This window comes from Montipora foliosa, chromosome 4 (assembly GCF_036669935.1).
Source record: "Montipora foliosa isolate CH-2021 chromosome 4, ASM3666993v2, whole genome shotgun sequence".
Lineage (NCBI taxonomy): Eukaryota > Metazoa > Cnidaria > Anthozoa > Scleractinia > Acroporidae > Montipora > Montipora foliosa.
In genome coordinates this window covers 45,965,081-45,971,560 of record NC_090872.1, presented here as the reverse complement: position 1 = coordinate 45,971,560, position 6,480 = coordinate 45,965,081, and the positions used below count along the sequence as shown (strand labels likewise).

The following is a 6,480-nucleotide window of genomic DNA, read 5'->3' as shown; positions in this document are numbered from 1 at the left end:
TTGCTCAGGTTAAGGCATAACTGTCTGAAGATGTGGTTCATCGAGTGATTTGGGGGAAGCTAGATTGCGAACTGGACAGGGTGATTGGGAAACAAAATTGACGGCGACAAAGCACAGGGAATTTGCAACTTCACCAGCAACAAGAAACTATTTCAAAAATAGTTGGCAATCAAAAAATGATTAAAATACTGATTTTACACTGACTTGACAATACTTGAAGTCAGTCGATGAGATGAGAGATTGCGTGTAAGGCGATTACATAAACAAGAGGAGATTCAGACCGAAATAAAAAATTCAGAGGAAAGAAAACTTTCGGAGAAAGGGGTTTGGCTTATAGTCGAGAGTTTCGGGTTTTTTTTTCCTCAACTGTTTTTCAAATTTGAGTTCGCAATTTTGATCTTTTATGTCCGCAATTGTACATTAGGGTTTTACGATGCGACGTTGTAGTTTCACGATTCCCAGTTCACATTTGATCTTTTACGTCCGGTTCTACGATGCGACATTGTAGTCGCACGATGCGAAATTTGACTTTTTATTTTTTAATATAATCTTGTTGCACTTGGAGACAGTGCAAGTTCTTTTGTAAGAGAAGGAAAGGTTCTGAATATGTGCCTGCAAAGTTCAATGAATTAGTTTTTCACAGCTTCTTTACTGATTTCTCCTGATTTTTTCATACACTTTTCGTAAATGAACTGGCTTTGGTTACAATCCAACTGGTCTACGCCAAACGTATAATTATGTCTTAAACTGAATTGACTTGAGTTATTCAATCTAAAAGAATACATAACACATCCTGAATGAAAACCTTAAGACGATCTCGACATAAAGGTACGAGAAATTCTTGGCAATGGACACTAATTTCTTTGACGATATCCAGTTAGATCGGTTTCGGCAAACACAGGTTTAACAGTTCAGATAAGCCAGAAACAGGTGAGCGAAACAGGTCAGCATTACATACCGCTACATTCAGATCTCCGTGACTAAACTCAAAGTTTTCCCAGTCTAAAGGTTATCCCATTTTTGCACAGGCGACCCAAAGACATAATTTGAATGCTCAGTCAACGTAACGGTTTGTAGGGTTTATATGGGAAACATGAAATGCAGAGAAAAAATCGGCTATGCCTAGTTTACAGCGAGGAAAATGCAAGAAATAAAGAAATAAAGGATAGGAGCAAATTTCAAAACTTGCCCAGAACGCCTCAAATCGACACAAGGACACAAGATGAAGTAAAAATAAGTTTATTTCTTGTACTTTCCTCGCTGTAGACTAGGATTAGCCGATTTTTTTTGTAGTAGGGGCTTACCTAGAAAGGATTTCAAATACGAAAAACTACAACAGATACAGTAGTAACAAACTAGCAGGGAAACCCAGTGCGCGCTCATGGAATAATTGTTAAATATACCTGCTACTTAGCTATTGAGAAAAGAAAAATTACAACAACATGTTTTGCCATTTTTCGTAATGAATAGATTTTGTTGGATTCTTTTTTTTGCAATTAACAATTCTAGTTTTCGAGTTTCGGTTATTTTGGCCTTCAGTAAGGATAAAGATGGCTTGATCTTTTTAGAACGGCATAAATAAATGGCGTATTTCCCAAGAATGATGATATGATTCAGCAAAAAATTCCCTGGGGGGTTGTTATCGGAAATAGGATTCTATTAGTGTAGAGAATACAATTTAGGATTTTGTATTGAAAGGCTCTCGTTCTGGTGGCAAGAGCGACTCTACCCGGTAATTGATAAATATTTTTCCGGTCTGTAATACCAGAAATATTATATAAGTAATTAAAATTAGATTGGGCAGTAGTAGAAATCTAGATTCGTTTGACCAGGGTAGAAAAAGGTGATTTTGAAGTTATTCCAGTTATGTCTCAGTCTGATCTTTTCAGTGCTCAGTTTCAGCCCGCGGTTCTTGCACAGCTCTAGGAAGGCCACAAGGTTATCATCGCTTCCTCTTGCGTTTCTCCATAGCCCACAACCGCAAAGTCATGTGCAATCACTTCGACGTTCGGCATGCCCTCTATTAACTAGTGCATCCTGCGCTGCAACACCTCAGGCGCAGAGCAAATACCAAAAGACATTCTCTTCCATCGGTATCTGCCAAAGGGTGTATTGAATGTTGTCAAATATGATGACTCCTGATCGAGCTCAATGTGCCAAAACCCTTTCTTGACATCTAGCTTAGTGAAGATCTTGCCCCATGGAGGCGCATGGCCACATCCTCTATGGTAGGAAGGGGGTAGTGCTCAGTAATCGCTCGCGGACTTTGGCATCACGTATACCAAAAATGAGTCGGTCACGCAGGATCTCATCGGTTGTGATCGAGTGAAAATCACAATTCTCAGCCAATTTTCGCAGTTCAGTCTTGTACTGATCGTACAATTCACCGGGTTCTTGAGCCCGCTTGTTATAGCTATAGCGCTTGCAGGGTATGTTTTTGCAAGGCTAGCAGTACGCCGCAAATTTCTCCAACACAGGCGTTATTTTTTGTTTGCTTTCCTCGCTCTCCCAGTCTGTGAAGGTTGAATACGTCTCTTGCTTATTCGCCAATAATAATCAGTAATGTAGCCACCTGTACTTTCTCAGCCTTTTTGCTAAGTTCAGTCGCAAGCGAGTAATTGTCCCAAGCGAGGCGCAACTTTTTCCATTTTTCTGCCACGTTGGCATCATGAATTTCGAGCGCCGAGGGCGGCGGTAAACTATATCCTGCGGCCATTTATCGCTTTATTATTCAAATCTTGAGAGGGTTTCTACGTCCAGGTTCGTTTCACCACTCCTGCCACCGTGTAATAAGAAGATCGAGACAACAGGAGTTCCGTAAGAGTGGAGGTTTCCCAAGGTTTATTGGACACGATTGATCACTGATCAAAATTTGGAACTTAAGATCAAGTTGTAATCACAATCTTTATGCCGTCGCGTAGGGCATATTGTTACACTCTTGATTGTTTGTTTGATTGCTTGATTGATTGTTCCAGATAATCTCATTTAAAACGTCCTGTTTTGTAGCTATGATATCATGATGACCATTGAAGCATTGAAGTCAGACCAAGCTTCAAGACATACTTTATGAAAAATTGGTAATTTGCAGGATGGGCGCGATGGATTGAAATTGCACTGAAGCAGAAAACTAGTTCCTTCGTTCTTAAGATAGTGAGACAAGAAAACTTTCCAAGGGCTAACATTATCATCTAACGATAAAATGATTTGGAACTGGACCATATATGAACTGCGGATATGAAATCAAGTGAAGCTATGATCTTTGCAGATATGAACGCAATTTTTGCAATTGCGCGTAGAGAAGACTGAAAAATTCAGGACTTCAACGGATTGCGTTCACAACTGCGAAGATCATAGCTTCATTTGATTTCATGTGCGCAGTTCATATATGATCCAATTCATCATATATGATCGTTGATCCATTCCTTACGGGAACATTAGAACCCACAAATGACCAGCTCCCAACGTCAGTTGCTTCATAGCTTAGTTGGTTAGAGCGTCGCACCGGTATAGCGAGGTCACGGGTTCAAACCCCGTTGAAGTCCTGAATTTTTCAGGCTTCTCTACGCAATTGCAAAAATTGCGTTCACATCTGCGAAGATCATAGCTTCACTTGATTATCATGTAAATACCTTTTAAGGAATGTTTGGAAGCTTTAAATGGTATGTCAGGAAACTAATTGGGAATGTGAGTGAAAAACTAACACTTAGTATGGACAAGTGGCATAAATATATCTGTTCTTCAAGTGTCAGAAAAGTCAATCAGTGAAACGTTTTAAACGCAGCAACCACATACACAAAGAGCTCTAAACTAATGAATTTTTGCACAGGCGTTTACCAGCTAACAGCCATGTACAAAAAAAATAGGGATTAAAGTGGTTGGAAACTGTACTTATAGAGGATATAGTTATTCCCAGAAAACCGTAAATTTCGGAAGATGACTGGAGAAAAATGTGCCTTGTTACCATTTTTCAAACACAAAAACGAAAGACGATCATGAAAGCTCTGAATACATATGTAAATATAATATGTTTTTTAAAAGAACGTTTCGTCCTTTATATTTAATACAGTTCATGCGATATCTAAACTTTTAGAAATCTTAAGTAAATTTTAGTTTGTATATGTCGCAATCTTCGAAAATTACCGAGCTCCCGGAAGAGTATTCCAGAATAGAAGATTTTCGCAGAGAGGTTTTTTTGGGGCGGGGGATGTAGGTCGGAAGTTAAGAGTGGAGCTACCGTTTGCTTGCGTGTAGTATGTCGAGCGTGTTTGTAAATGTGGCTTGCATTTTAAAATTAGAATTGGCTTTTTTGAACTTTCCTTCGTTTTCTGCAGCATTCTAAAATCGCAGCCTAATATTGTCCTCAATCAATAATAATAATAATAATAATAATAATAATAATAATAATAATAATAATAATAATGTAATAACACAAAGTGGCGGCTAAAGACCTCTCAAGCTATTTCGAAGATGACGCGCTTTCTCGGATTTCTCATTCAATAAGCAATTTAAGAGATAGCTTAGAAACGAAGTTGGAAGAACTAGATGCTGATATGGATTGCTTTTGACATTAAATGAAACGAAAACTTGACGATTTAAACGGAAAGGTTATGGAATGGAGAAGTCTTTGGAAGAAGCGTAAGCTAGAATAGACGGACTTTCTGAAGATCTCCAAGTCCATAAAAAGGTCAATGACTCACAACAGTGTGAGATTGACGCGCTCCGAAGTCAACTAAAGAAGACCGAGTCGATTTTAAGCACATGCAGAGACACAAAACAGACAAGTCGTGAGAACTTCATGAATATACCTGAAGAGCTCGGCGAAATTGTGAACACAAAATACATACCTTGATTTAAGGAGATCTTGGTATGGACAATACAAATATCAGCTTTCATCCCGTTCAGAGAATCGGAAAGCCTTCGGATGTTAGGATGCGACCAATTATTTCCAGGTTTGTGTGTCGAAAAGACAGGGAGTTAGTATGGTCAAGGAAAAATAAATTTCAAAGTCCCACACCCTCAAAGATGTTTACATGACACAGGATTATGCAAGAGCCATTCAAAAAGAACGTCGTACTCTAGTTAAAGCAACGGAAAAGGCCAAGGATCTCACTTATGTCCAGGTTTGACCCTAATTCGATGCACGCCCAATTTCGACATCTAATACGAAGTGTCCCTTTAAGTCTAAGCATTTGCTACCTATTTTCAACAATAAGGTAAGCGTAAAGGTTAGCGTTATTTTTAGCTTTGGGTAAATGCAGCAGTTTATCTTTACTTAAAGAGCACCATTTGGGGTACACTTTGTGACGTAAATTGTCTGTATTCCGAGACACGATTGATGTTGAAGTTGGCGAGAAGAGCAAGGGGACACTTATTGAAATCCGCGTGCATCTAATTAGGGTCACACCTTGACATATCTCAAGGATCGTGGAGTTAACTGTAAGGTGATCGATCGACATCTTCTAGTTGGTCAGGAAAAATACAATGTTAATTCCATACCGGATCAATTTAAAGTAAATCACAAGGAGTCAGAGACAAGTGAATAAGGCTGGTTTCAACCTTATGATTCGCGCTGTATTTAGTTATTTCTTTTCTATGTCTTTGTTCCCTTACACTAAACAATAATATTTAAATTAAGGCATTGAAAAGGAAAACAGTCTTAAACCATGTAGTTAAATTGTGGATGTCAACAATGGGCTAAGATTTGCATTTCACGGCTTACTTAACAGTAGCATTCCATCGAGACCAGGAAGGTGTTTTTCCTATGTGCGTGTGTAGGTTTGTGTTTATGTTAATCCGAGTCGTATTTGTTGTTCGTTAACTACGGTCTGTATACCAAAGGCTCAGTTTGCGTCCTATATTTTGTCACGGTGCGTCTATGAAAAGCCTTTGTCTACGGAAAAAGTTTAAGGTCTTGGTAAAGGAAAATGAGGTGTCCGCGGAAAAATGAAATTGTCACGCCGCTTCTTTTTGTACGGGGTCAACCATATATCACATTAAAGCTAATAGATTGAATTATTTGAATTAAGTTTTAGTTTTTTGGTATTTAATATTGCCTTTTAGTTTTGAGACCTCAAACTGAGAACTACCGAGTCTGCTACAGAAACTCCTACCCTCTCGTTTTATTTCGAAAATAACCGCAGTTTGTTGCATCTTAGTCAAAGATGAATGCACGCCAATCCCGTATGAGCAATCTTTGATATGTTGAGAATTGAAGGAAATATAACGCACCAAAATTCGAAACTACTTAATTTGGGGTGAAAAAGTTCCATTCAATCAGTCTCCGAAGACAAACGGAAAATTCCTCACCGAGTGAAGAGGAACAGGAAGCACTTGTGGTGCTCTGCAAATTTAATAATTTTCTTCCAAATGTTTTACTTTTATTCAACACAAATTATTTGGGCTGTTTTATTATGGCTCTAGTATATTCAATATAGAGAGAACGGTAGTGTCACATTGGCTGCCCTTGCACCTCAGGGTTTC

At 38.7% G+C, this 6,480-nt stretch overlaps 1 pseudogene; it reads right to left on the bottom strand.

The window, feature by feature from the left end:
- Positions 1-2,223: 2,223 nt before the first annotated feature.
- Positions 2,224-2,716, bottom strand: LOC138001441 (uncharacterized; annotated as a pseudogene).
- Between the last annotated feature and the right edge of the window lie 3,764 nt (positions 2,717-6,480).